General features: G+C 45.5%; 1 protein-coding gene across 2 annotated transcripts in view; it reads right to left on the minus strand.

The window, feature by feature from the left end:
* KIF2C (kinesin family member 2C) overlaps positions 1 to 14,139 on the minus strand; it is a 752,439-nt gene that overhangs the window by 412,938 nt on the left and 325,362 nt on the right. The gene's annotated exons all lie outside the window — the stretch shown is intronic.

The raw sequence follows: 14,139 nt of genomic DNA on the forward strand, positions 1-14,139 counted from the left end.
AACGGCTGGTCATATTTTCATGAAAGTTAGCAGTGTGCAGATAATTCTTCTGGTAGTACAAATAAGTAGGTTAAGTATTTTAATGCTATAAGGCAATTAAACTTTGTGATCTCAGGCCACAGTTTTGTAAAACGTCTTTCTATTTCATGAAAGCAAGGCAGTACAGAGCTATGACAAGGTATTCTGTGATAGTAACGATGGCCTTTAAAAACGAAGGCAGCCATGTTGTTTTAAATACTCTTTGGCTGTGTTCGCAGATAGCACCTTAGATATAGTATTAGGTCAATCCCCCCCACCCCCCACACCCCCACTACCACTTTATTACAACAGAAATAGGTAAGGTACAATGAAAATCTTACCTATATCTACTGCCCTAACCCAGAACGCAGCAAAAATGAGGTTAAAACTACATAGCTGTGTTTTACTTTAACAGCCATTAGCGAATCATACTGCCTTGTAATTGGCATGTACAGTAGTATACTGTGGTACACTATGAGTGTTTTGGCATTATTTAACCAATTTAAATCAACACCAAAAATTACTCTTTCCACACCATAATATGTATTCCTGCCAAATTTTATCTGTATCTGTTCAGCCACTTACACACTATTTTTAAAATTCACTACACCTCCACTGCTCGACACCCCTCCATTGTACACCATCTCACTCTACGTCACTCCTCTGTACACTACTCCACTCAATATTCCCTCCACTGTACTCTAACTTAATGACACCACAGACCAGTACACTACAATTCAAGCATTTTTTAAAACAAAAAAAATTTAAAATCAAAGGGAAAAAAATGGAGGTTAACAGTTCTAGTTAGGACACATTTATGCTTTCTTTTCTATACAACTACACAGAAATTCTAACATTAGTTATATCTTAAATTTATAATTTACACACCATCTCCAAATTACTATAATGCATGCACCTCTGTTCACAGTATTGTCAATTCGCTAGCCAAACTACAATCTGAATATTTGTTTTCTCATTGACTACATATACATACGTACATAAGATAAACGAGATAAAGGAAAAATGACAACCTTACTGTGCAGTAAAAAAAAACTACCAGTGTAATAACCTGTGAACCAACAATACTACCAATGTAATGCGATGACCATTTGTTGTCTCACAACATAAAGGCCTACAAAGTAACTTGCCACTGGAGATAAGTTTGTGTCTTTACTAAAAGTAGTTAAAATGTGAATAATTATTTACACCAGCCAATTTTAAAATTCGACATTGGCTGCAGGTCCCAATATCTACTAATACTCCCCTTCCAAATGATACACCTCCAAGAACCAAACTTGTTGACAGCCTACAATTCGGAAACATGCTGCATTATGAGTTTGTGCTCATTGAGACCATGAAAATATGGCAGTTCTCTATCCTAAACATTGTTGGTAGATTGTGTGTTTTATGTTTTGATATCTGTATTAGTTCACTATTGTCATATAGAAGAACATATGTTACTTAACTGAAACTGATTCTCCAGTATTGGCAGTTTTCATACAGTCACATGTTTGAATCCTTCCCCAAAGTGTATTCCCACAATATAACTAAGCAAGCATTGACATAGCCAATAGGTCTCGCCTATACAAGAGCTATTGGTTTTGGCAATGTGTTTGTGTCACGTTGTACACCAGTGAGGCTTCTGTTCAGCATGGCTGAAAGTTGGTGGCATGGTGTGTCCTAGAGTGGAGAGGGGAGTAGTGTTGTAGACTGGAGGAGGGAGAGTAGGGTGGTGTAGAGATGAATCCAGGGGACTAGAATTCAGTGGCAGAATGTTGTAGAGTGCACTGTCAGAGCACACTCAGAGCAGAGTGTCGTGGAGTGGTAGTGGGTGCACTGAATTGGGGTATATTGGTGTGGTTGGATTGGGGTAGAGTGGGGTGGATTGGACGGGGTGCATTGGAGTGGGGTGGATTGAAATGGGATGAGGTGACATGGATTGGAGTGCATTGGATTAGACTGATTTGGGGTGAGGTGGATTGGATTGGTTTTACAGGAGGGTGGACTGGAGTTGGGTGAACGAGCGTGGAATCCAGGGGGCTGGACTGGACTGCAGGGGCGGATTGGAAGGATGGACTGAGTGGGGAGGATTGGAGTGAGGAGGATTGGAGAGGGGTGCATTGTATTGAAGTAGAGTGGGGTGGGCTAGATAACAGCGGGGTGGAATGAACTGGGGTGAGGTGGAAGGGACTACAGTGTGGTGGGCTGGATGGATTGGATGGGATGGACTATACAGGGATGGGGTGGATTGGAGTAAAGTGGGGTGAATTGGACTGTAGTGGTGTGGATTATACCCGAGTGGGATGGATTGAAATGGGGTGGGGTGGACTGGATCAGGGGGAATGGATTGGGGTGGATTGAATTGTAGCTGGGCGGATTATGTTTGATTGCAATGTGGCAGATTGTTTTGAATTGGAGTTGTGCAGATTGTTTTGGATTGGAGCTGATTGAAATGGGGCAGATTTAAGGGGGACAGGCTGTTTTGGAGTGGGCTGATTAAAGTGAGGCACATTATCTTGGATTGGAGCAGGACAGATTGGAGTGAGGCCGATTGTTTCGGATTGGAGTGGAGTGGGTCTGACTGAAATGGTGCTATCTGTTCAGCTTCAACCAAAAGAGCGAGGTCCAGGATGTCTGGGAAGAAAGAAGCCAACTGCCTGAAAGTGATCAGTGACAACTCTGGTGCCTGTGGGCCCTTTCTGACTTACATTTGGGGCTACATCTACAGGACAAATGACCGGAAGTGAGGTACATCTGCTGATTACAGAGGATCCATCAACCCCATCTTAGGAATGTACCTGTCTACAGTTCTGGTCGGGATCACACTGCTTCAGGACTGCTGATCGCTAAACTACACTGCGCCTGGGAGTGCGACCATCCAGGTCACTGCAGCCAGATGAGTTTGTAGCTCATTTAAATGAGCTGATTACCCTTAATCCAGGTTACCTCTTGCATGGAATAGAGAGATTTCAGGATATCCATCTTGTCTCTTGATTTGAAATTCGGAGACACTCAATTTCTCTAAGATGTTTAGAGCTGCCATCAAGGAAGTCTCAGGTTTACTCTGCAAAAAGACTGACTGAGTTCTATGTCACCAAAATGTATCGCCTCCGAGGTGAATGAAATATGTACTGCCAGCATCTGTCACCAGGCCAAAACAGATTGAAAATGTGGGGCATCCTTGTCAAGAAGGATATTTTTCAAAGCATTTGCATTGCTTTTGGGGCAATACGATGGCTGGGACCACTTTTTTTTTTTTGACAATCAAAACTCATGTTATGCAGTCAAAAACAAAAAAAGAAGCCTCAGATGAGTAACAGCACTACTGTTGATAAGTCTTAAAGTTCATAAAACCTGCATAGGAGGTAGTACAGCTCATACAGACATGCACACTCAAACTGGAAAAGAAAATCAGATCATCCAAAATCACTTGAATTTCAGAAAAGATCTAAGGTCCTGACTTCTTATAATTTAATACTCGCTACCTCTAAAGTGTACAGCCCTAACTGGGTGATATAGGCTACTTCCGCTGCTAAACTCTCACTTCTTTGCTTTAAACCACATATGTGTAAAACGTGGTCAAATGACACTGCATTAAGCTTAGAGCACACACTCTGGGCATCACATTCTCACCACCAAGTCATAGTGGATAGATGGCAAAACTGCTAACCAACACCTCTCTCCTATATGTGCACATCAGAAATAGACCCCTTTATTCTCTGTTGTGCAAAGCGCTTTATTGCTCCGATAAAAGGTATGACATGCTATGATGCAAAGCAGTGTAATACTGTAGTTCGAAAGTTTGCATGCATCTGGTAGGTGCCTCAGAAGTCTGCCTCCTGAAGATATAATACTTTTCCCCTTTCAGTTGAAATTTAGTTTCGAGAGACACCCTTTCCTGCAGTGTGAGTCTTATCCCATATAGAATCTCAAGGGCAGCCAGTAAGTGGACAGCGTTAAGAGGCAATTTGCTTTACAGTGGGCGCTAGCCCGAATGTTCTCATTTTCTAGCAAGGCAAGACTAGCAAGTGCGCTTGCCCATACCGCCACCCCCAATAAAGAAAAATATTCAAGTTTATTGAATGTTTAAATAAGCAAGAAAATAAAAGTAGCATGTTAATTGCCAGGCTGGGGTGGAAGTAAGCGAGGACAATGAGAGCCAGGGAGATGCGGGTGTAATGAGCGACCACCTCATGCTAATTGCCAGGGCGCGAGGTGGGCAATCAATGGGCAGACACCTCTGCCAGGACAACTCATTAACGGAGAGTCGAGGGGATAGCTAATGCGTTTTACAAAACAAGTGGCAGAAGTGAAGTATCAGCTGGCAGGAAAAAAAATAAAAAATAGTACCTGAATTGCATTGAGATTAAATTGCAATCTATTTGTACTTGGTCCCTGCGAGTGGCAGAAGTGACGTTTCGTCTTCATTCGTGAATTAAGAGGCCTGCACAGAAGTGTGAGGCAGAGGCAGACAAATTGTAAGCAAGGGTGGGCTCCAAGCCCTTTTTTGGATACAGAAGTGTCTCGCTAGCAAGACGCATGTGCTAGCGCATGCACTCACTGGCTCGACCCTAAAAAGCAGTATGTTGTTACATATAGCCTAAAAAGTCTTAAAACCTTCACTTCAGTAAAATACCAGTCTATCAAAAGAAACCAAACAGGCTGCAGCACCCTCCGGAACACTCCTCTCAGATTTGTTTCCCGCTAGATTTTTGAGCATGTGAACGTGAAACAGTATCAAAGATAAGGTGCGCATCTCAAGTGGCGGGGGGAGGCACGTTGAATGTGAATATGAGAAAGAAAAACTGGAACTACACTTAAAGGTAAGTAACTTATTTTTTTCCGAATTTTATATATTTACATGCTTGAATGAGAATAGCCAGCAGGTCCCCAGTGCATGTGTACGTGCATGAAATAAGTTACTTTCCTGTAACTGTAGTTCTCCAGTATTGGACGCTTTCATAGATTCACATGCTTGAATACTTCCCCATCGTCAAGATGGGGGTCCTCGGTGGAATGTATAAGATTTGCTTAAATGTATACCTACATTACATGCATCAGGCCCTTAGCTTAGAAACTTAGTCATTTTGTAAAAAAGACCCAAACTCAAAATTCAACCAATCACACTGTCCCACCCCTTACAACCTTCTGTGAGGAAATGCCTTCCCTCAGATTTTCCAAGCATAAGTGCTGCAATAAGGACCACTAAAAAAAAGAGAAGGTGAGCTCCTCAGGGGAGGTGGGTGGGCCACATGTGAATCTGTGAAAGCTTTCAATACTGGAGAACTACAGTTACAGGTAAGTAACTTATTTCTTACTACAGTATTGGAACTTTTGTAGATTCACATCCTTGAATAAGAATAGCAAGCAGTGTCTAGCACATCTTCTGTATTTGTAAGAACACATTCTACCATGTAAGATAGTATCAGCATTTAGATAACTTCATGTCTGATAGATATTTAATCATATCTATATATATATATAAATACATATATACCTATACATATATCATACACAAACTCATACAGAAAACGTGGTATTAAACAGCAGAAGCAGATGGCAGGAACTGAGAAATGGCTAACCTTCATTGGAACACATGCCTAACACTTGGCCAACCCCTTGATCCAAGAGCGTTTCGGAAGCCAAGCAATATTGCCTTGAAAAAGCATGTGTCGTTCTCCACGTTGCCGCTCGGCAGATGTCCGGTAGGGACATGCCCGAGAAAAGTGCACAAGAAGTGGAAACCACTCTAGTTGAAAGTGCACACACTCTCGCGCCCAAAGGTCGACCAGCCTTTTGATGGCAAAAAGGCTATTGTGTTTGAAATCCATTTGGAAATGATCTGCTTAGTGACAGGATGCCCTGTTCTGGGTGTACTGAAAGCTACGAAGAGTTGGTTGGATTTCCTGATTGACTTTGTTCTGCTTAAGTAGAACTTGAGACATCTTTTCAAGTCAAAAGAATGGAGAGATCTTTCTGCTCCAGTTTGAGGTTGTGGAAAGAAGGGCTTCAGTACTACTAGGGTTGGTATGTAGGTTACCTATCCCAACTGAACTGTAGAAAAGGCTCTTGGATTGTAAATGCTTGTATTTCGTTGACTATGCAAGAAGATGTTAAAGCTAAGAGGAGGGCTACTTTCCATGTGAGGCATTTGATGTCTGCTTTATGGATGGGTTCAAATGGTTCTTTCATCAGCTGAAATAATGGCCCAACCTTCCAAGAGTAAAGGTAAGGTAACTGAGGGACCAGTAAAAGCAGCAAGCCCTCTCTTCTCAGGAAGATCTCTTATACCCTGAGGGGACTGAGTCCATGGAGCTGGAGCCTTATCAAGTAGAGCTCTTGGGCACAGGAGGATCCTCAAGGGAACAGCTGTGCCAGGGACAAAAGACTTGTCCCACTCTCAAAGGAAGCAATTCCCCTTAAGTTTATTACTGCCCATGCAGTAGCAAAGGCACTCATAGGTATCTTTACCACAATGGGTTTTCCTAAGGAGGTGGTTTCTGACAGAGGTACCAACTTCATGTCAGCTTACCTAAAACACATGTGTGGGGGTGATTTACAAGTTCACCACACCTTACCATCCACAAACCAATGATCTTGTGGAAAGATTTAACAAGACATTGGGCTCCCTGAAAAACTCAAAAGGAGATAGGATGTCCTCCTGCCATGCCTGCTTTTTGCCTACAGAGAGGTGCCACAGAAGGGAGTAGGGTTTTCCCCCTTTGAGCTTCTGTTTGGTCATCCTGTAAGGATACCACTAGCACTTGTAAACGAAGGCTGGAGAGACCTCTCCATGAGCCTAAACAAGATGTAATGGACTATGTACTAGGCCTCTGCTCCAGGATGGCAGAGTACAAGGAAAAGGCAAGCAAATACCTTGAGGCCATCAAACAACTCCGGAAGTTGTGGTATGACTGAAAGGCTGCAATGGTCGAATTTCAGCCAGATCAGAAAGTCTGGGTTCTGGAACCTGTGGCTCCCAGGGCATTCGGAGTGGCCCTTACCCGTGTGCTACAAAGGAAGAGTCAGGTCACTTACCTAGTGGACCTGGCCACTAGCAGGACACCCAAGAGGGTGACCCATGTTAACCACCTTAAACTCTACAATGACAGGGCGACATAACCATGTTGATGGTTACTGATGAGGATCAGGAAGCAGAGTGAACCTCTCCCTGACCTCTCAACTGACCCTAAAGATGGCTCATTAGATGGAGATGTCTACTCAGACACTCTCTGGCCAACAGCAAGCTGACTGCAGGCAAGTCCTACAGTAGCTTGCCGAGTTATTTTCTTTGAACCCTGGTCAGACACCTGTGTACCCATGATGTGGACACAGGAGACAGTTTACCTGTCAGGAATAAAATATTCAGACAGTCTGACCAAGTCAAGGAAAGCATCAAAGTGGAAGTCCACAAGATGCTGGAATTAGGAGTGATAGAGCACTGACAGTCCCTGGGCTAGTCCAGTGGTCTTGGTCCCCAAACCTCACACCAAGGATGGAAAAAGATGAGGTTTTGTGTGGATTACAGAGGGCTCAACTCCGTCACCTACACAGATGCTCACCCCATACCAAGGGCGGATGAACTGAGAAATTAGGTGCAGCCAAATTCTTAAGTACCTTTGACTTGACAGCAGGGTACTGGCAAATCAAAATGGCACCTGGAGCAAAAGAAAACAGCATTCTCAACACCTGATGGGCATTATCAGTTTACTGTTATGCCCTTTGGGTTAAAAAAAAAAAAAGAAAAAGCCCCTGCCACCTTCCAAGGGTTGGTGAATCAAGTCCTTGCTGGCTTTTAGTGCAGCATATCTAGATGATATTGCTGTCTTTAGCTCCAGCATCACCTGGTCCACCTGAAGAAAGGTTTTGCAGGATCTGCAAGCATCAGTCCTCTATCAAGGTATCCAAATGTCAGATAGGGTAGGGATCAGTGGTTTACTTGGGACACCTTGTAGGTGGAGGCCAAGTTCAGCCACTCCAACCCAAGATCAGACTATTCTAGACTGGGAAGCTCCAAAAAGCTAGACAAGTCAGGGCACTTCTTGGCTCGACTGGCTACTACAGGTGGTTTGTGAAGGGATTTGGATCCATAGTGACACCCCCACAGAACTTACCTCCAGGAAAACACTCAGAAAAGTTAACTGGACCTTGGACTGTCAAAAGGCCCCGAAAGAAGCTATGTGCTCAGCTTGTGTCGACAGATGCCTCTGAACATGGGACAGGAGCAGTCCTATCCCAAACCAATGATGATGGCCTTGACCAGCCTGTTGCTTTTATAAGCAAGAGGTTACTTCACAGGGAGCAGCGTTGGAGTGCCATTGAGAGGGAGGCCTTTGCTGTGGTTTGGTCACTGAAAAAGTTGAGACCATACATGTTTGGTACTCACTTTATAGTTCAAACTGACCACAGACCTCTCAGATGGCTCATGCAGATGAAAGGCGAGAACCCTAAACTGTTGAGGTGGTCCATATCCCTACAGGGAATGGACTTTGTAGTGGAACACAGACCTGAGACTGCCCATGCCAATGCAGATGGCCTTTCTAGGTTCTTTCACTTAAAAAATGAAGACTCTCTTGGTAAGTTTAGTCTCATCCTCTTTTTTTGGGGGGTGGGTGGGTGCATGTGTAGGGCAGTGTCAGTATGGTTACCCCCCCTAACGTTTTGCCTTGTGTTGATGACCGCTTTGACAGAGTGTGCTAGGACCCTGCTAACCAGGCCCCAGCACCAGTTTTCTTTTCCCAAAAACTGTACCTTTGTCTCCACAATTGCCAAAGCCTTGGTACACAGGTAAGACCCTGGGTACAAAGGACCCTGTGGCCAGGAAAGGTCTCCAAGGGCTGCAGCCTGTATTATGTCACCCTGGGGACCTCTCACTCAGCACAAGCACACTGCTTCACAGCTTTTGTGGGCTGGTGGGAAGAAAAGACAAAGTAGACATGGCACTCCCCCCAGAGTGCCATGCCCACAACTCGGTGCCTGTGGCATAGTTAAGGCACCTACAGCCCTAAGGCAGGATGTACTATACCACAGGTGAGGGCATAGATGCATGAGCACTATGCCCCTACAGGGTCTAAGCAAAACCTTAGACATTGTAAATGCAGGGTAGCCATAAAGAGTATATTGTCTGGGAGTTTGTCAAACACAAACTCCACAGTTCCATAAAGCCTACACTTAATACTGGGAGGTTTGGTATCAAACTTCTCAGCATAATAAATGCACACTGATGCCAGTCTGGGATTTATTGGGAAATGTACACAGAGGGCATTTAGAGATGCCTCCTGCATGCCAGCCCAACTGCTAGTGCTATGCTGACCTGTGTGCCAGCCTGCCACTTCCAGACTAGTTTCTGACCACATGGGGCGAGTGCCTTTGTGCACTCTCTGACCAGGAACAAGGCCTACCCTGGGTGGAGGTGCTTCACACCTCCCCCCTGCAGGAACTGTAACACCTGGCGGTGAGCCTCAAAGGCTCAAGCTGGGTGTTACAACACCCCAGGGCACTCCAGCTAGTGGAGATGCCCGCCCTCCCCTGGACACAGCCCCCACTTTTGGCGGCTAGTCCAGAGGAGTTAATGAGAAAACCCAAGAGGAGTCACTCTCCAGCCAGGACAGCCCCTAAGGTGTCCAGAGCGGAGGTGACCCCCTTCCTTAGGAAATCCTCCATCTTGCTTTGGAGAATTTAGCCCAACAGGATTAAGGGATGTGTCCCCCTCCCAAAGAGAGGAGACACCAGGAGGGTGTGGCCACCCTCGGGGACAGTAGCCCTCCAGCCCTAGAATATAGAATTTAGGGGCCACCCTGAACCCAGGAAATCAGATTAATGGTGACCTAACAAGGACAGCTCACCTGAAGACCCACAGAGAAGACAACTGCTTTGGCCCCAGCCCTACCGGCCTGTCTCCAGATTCAAAGAACCTGCAACAGGCATCCTGCAGGCCCAGCGACCTCCGACGACTCAGAGGACTGCCCTGCAATTCCAAAGGACCGAGAAACTCACATGGACAGTGGCTCTGTCCAAAGTAAGAAGAAGAAACCATCTTTAAAGGGACTCCCACCTCGTTCCTGAAGTGCGAGTCCCCACCACTTTGCACCTGACGCCCCCAGCCCATGTCCAGAGGAACCAACACCACAGAGAGGACTCCCAGGCAACTCCAGCGACGTGTGTACCCTGAGCCGACATCCCTGCACCCCCACGACGACACCTGCAGAGAGAATCCAGAGGACCACCCTGACCGCAACTGTCCGGTAAAGAACCCAATGCCTGGAAGAAGCACTGCACCCGCAGCCCTCAGGCCCGAAAGGAACCAAGTACCAGTGCAGGAGTGACCAGCAGGCCACCCTCATCCTTGCCCAGGCAGTGGCTGGCCCGAGAAGCCCCAAACATCACCAGAGTGACCCCCAGGTCCCTCCATTGATTCCAATACAAAATCAGATGCCTTGTTAGCACACTGCCCCTGTGCCGCTGTATTTTGTGTGCCTGTTTGGTTCCCCCAACTCAAAGCCCCCCTCCCCTTTCCAGGTCTGCTCCCTGAGGACGCAGGTACATATCTGCTAGCAGACTGGAACTGGAGCACCCCTAGTCTCCAAAGGTACCTATGTTATTTGGGCCCCTCCTTGACCTCTGCACCTGACTGGCCCGGTGTTGCTGGTGTTGGGTATTTGGGGTTAACATGAACTCCGGAGATTGAACGTGTAAGTGCTTTACTTACCTGACAAACTAACCATTACTTACCTCCCCCAGGGACTGTTGAACTTTGCATTGTGTCCACTTCTAAAACAGCTTGCCATTTTATGCCAAACTGGGTACATTCCTGTTTTTATTCAAAGTTCTATATTTACCTATGCCAAGTACCCTACAATTTATGTATTTACTTGAATTCTGAATCTTGTGGTTCTAAAATAAATTAAAATATTTTTCTATATAAAAACCTATTGGCCTGGAGTTAAGTCATTGAGTGTGTGTGCCCATTTATTGCCCGTGTACAACAAATGATTAACACTTCCCTCTGATAAGCCTAACTGCTCGGCCACAGAACCAAAAATAGAGCATCAGTATTATCTATTATTGCCACTATCAACCCTTAAGGAGGAACCCCTGGACTGTACACACTATCTCTAACTGAGATAGTATATACAGAGAAAGCTTCCTGCACCACCATACATGGGGTTACGTGTATTGTGCCTTCAAAACAGCCTTGTGTCTACTTCCATTGCTTGTCAAGCTCCACCAGGAATTGACACATACGAAGGCGACAGTGGGGAATAAGATTTATGCAAGATGACATCATCCCCAGTAATGACTTGTAGCGTAGAACTGAAAGACTCTTTTCGTTGAATTGCTCCTGCTAGCTTGACTCGTCTGTCCACTGCTGGATAAGCCATGGTTTGGACTGTATCTAGTATGGCACCCAGGAAAACTATTCTTGTGGTTGTCTGAAGCTGGGACTTTTCCCGGTTGAGAGTGAGGTCCAATTGTCTGAAAAGGTTACGGTCGCCTTGAGAGAATGACGCACTGACTGGATGTTAACTAGTCTAGGTATGAAAAAATGTGATGTTGCTTGCTGCTTAGATATGCTGCAACAGGGGCAGACACTTTGTAAAAATTCAGGGAGCGGACCTGAGCCCGAAAGGCAACACCTGGAATTTAAAGTGCCTGCCGGCTACCATAAATCCTTGGAACTTCCTGTGTTTTGGGTGAATGGGTATGCGGAAATAGGAGTCTTGCAGGTCTAAGAAAGTCATGTAGTCCGCACTGTTGAGAAGCTGAAAGATGTCTTTCAATGTTACCATGCGGAAGGACTGTTTTTTCAGATACTTTTTCAGCTCCTTTAGATCCAGGATTGGTCTCCAATAGACAAGATTTTTTTCTGATAAGTAAGAAGCGAGAATAGAAACCCTTTCCACTTTGTGAACAGGGCACCAATTCTATTGCACCTTTGGTTAACATTACCTCAGTTTCTAGGTTGAGAAGATCAAGATGTGTTTGATGTACTTGGGAGGGAGGTGTCCTCATGGGCATCCATGTAAATTCTAGGTGACCGAATTTTTGTATGTCTAGGACCCACTTGTTTGTAATTTGATGCCAACGATGAAGGTGTTGCTTTAGTGAGGAAGGAGACAGCCATTGGAGCTTGTCAGTGCCTGTGGGAGGGATCTTTGGCTTGCCTCCCTGACTGTCCTCTGTGAGGCCTGCTATATGCCGCTGCCAGTGGTTGTCTTTGGTGATACCAGGGTTTGGAGTGCTGGAAGTTATAGGAATAAGCTGGGTACCTGTATTGCTGGTAACCTCCACAAATGGAAGTCTACTCTACCTCTGGCATCTCGACAGGGTGTTTTCTTAAATTGTAGAGCGTCTAACGCTCTGGCACTATCTTTGTCTTTCTTGTGTCTGTCTTGATTGTCTGGAGGGCATTGTCGACATGTTTGCTGGAAAGGGCTTCCCCATTGTGAGGAAGGTCTAGAGTCTTCATTTGGACCTCGGGTCAAAAGCTGGTGGCCTTAAGCACTCCTTGGTGTCTAAACAGTGCTGATCCAACCAGAAACCTAAAACCCATAGCCTCAATATCTAACACACAGTCTTATTTCTGAGAACGAGCACTGTCCCTCCAGTCCTAGCTTCAGCCTTGCTAGATTCTGGAAGGTCATCTAATGAGTGAGTGATGTCCAACCATAGCTACCTATCGTACCTTCCAAGGAGCACCAAGGAGTTTGCTGCTGGCACCACAATGGCAGACATTCAGGAGAATCTTTCCCCTATGTTATCAAGGCACCTACCTTCCTTATCCGGAGGCGCGATCAGAGGTGCAGAAGGGTTCCTCGAATGTCTTTGTGCTGCTTGTGAAATTACTGAATCCGGCTTCGGATGACCTAAAAGGCAGGCAGGAACATCATCCATTGCTTTGTACTTTTTGTCCAGCTTAGGAAAGACCGATGGTACCGTAGCAGGGTTAGGCATTATTTTCAAACCCTGATTCCACACATGGTCTATTACTGGGATAGCTCTGACAACCCTCTTATGAGGTTCTTTATGGTCACACAAGAAACAATCTTGGTGGGTTGTTGGCATTTGCAATTCAAATCGTGAAGCAGCTTTCTCCAATAGATTATGGAAGGTACCAATATCTTCTGGAGGGGACTCGACAGACGCTGGCTCTGGGGAGGCAGGTATTGGCAATACATACTCGTCCTGCGCTGAAAGTACTTCCCAGTCTTCAGCTTCATCATCTGACGAAGCATGGGTTTGGAGATTTTGTGGAGAAACCTGTGGAGTGGTAGGATGTGCCTGCAGGTGTAGCGGAGTACTTGGTGCTGTAACCACTGGCTTAGGAAAGACTGCAGGCTGTGGACCAAAGCGTTCTTTATAATCTGCTAGCATGGCTTACAGGTCAGAAACCAGACCGGAGGGCAAACATACCATTGCCTGCTGCTGTCGTTAAGGGAGTGGATCGTGGTAGTGCTGGTCATAATGAGTCGTAAGAATATTCCTGGCATTTCACATGCAATTGTGATGGGCTCCTAGCCACTCCATATTCCCCATCATCTGAATCATTATCACCATCCAAGAAGTGAGATGGTAAAAGACTTGACATCTTACTTGGTGATGTTATGGATGGCGTTAGATGAGATTTGGATATCTTTTTAAGTGGAATATTCTCAGACAACTGGTAAGGAGGCAGTTAAGATGGTCTTTGCCTTTTTGATAGTCAACGATAGAAGATCCGCTGCAGAGGGTCATTTCGACGAGAAAGTAGCTGTCAGAAGCATAGTTGATGAAAATAGTCGACGAAGGTGTCGCTGGAGGTGTCATCAGAAGCATCGTTGATGAAAATGCAGTCGACAAGGGTGTCAAGCGGAGGCATCAACATGAGATCTAGACAAGACCATTGATGGGAGGGTTACCGCCGACTAGAGCCCTGGTGACAAGATAGGTCACCCCTGTTGACAAGGATGAAAGCGTAGTCGACAAGGATCCGGAGGCAGCCGAGGTTGACATTGAAACAGTGACTATAGTTGATATCACTGAAAGTCGAAGAGAACATAGTAGACTATGTTGCCCCAGACTGCATAGATCCTGGCTTCTTAAATTTATGTTTAATTTTAAGAGGCGGCGTGGATGGCTCAG

This window comes from Pleurodeles waltl, chromosome 4_2 (genome assembly GCF_031143425.1).
Source record: "Pleurodeles waltl isolate 20211129_DDA chromosome 4_2, aPleWal1.hap1.20221129, whole genome shotgun sequence".
Taxonomy (NCBI): domain Eukaryota; kingdom Metazoa; phylum Chordata; class Amphibia; order Caudata; family Salamandridae; genus Pleurodeles; species Pleurodeles waltl.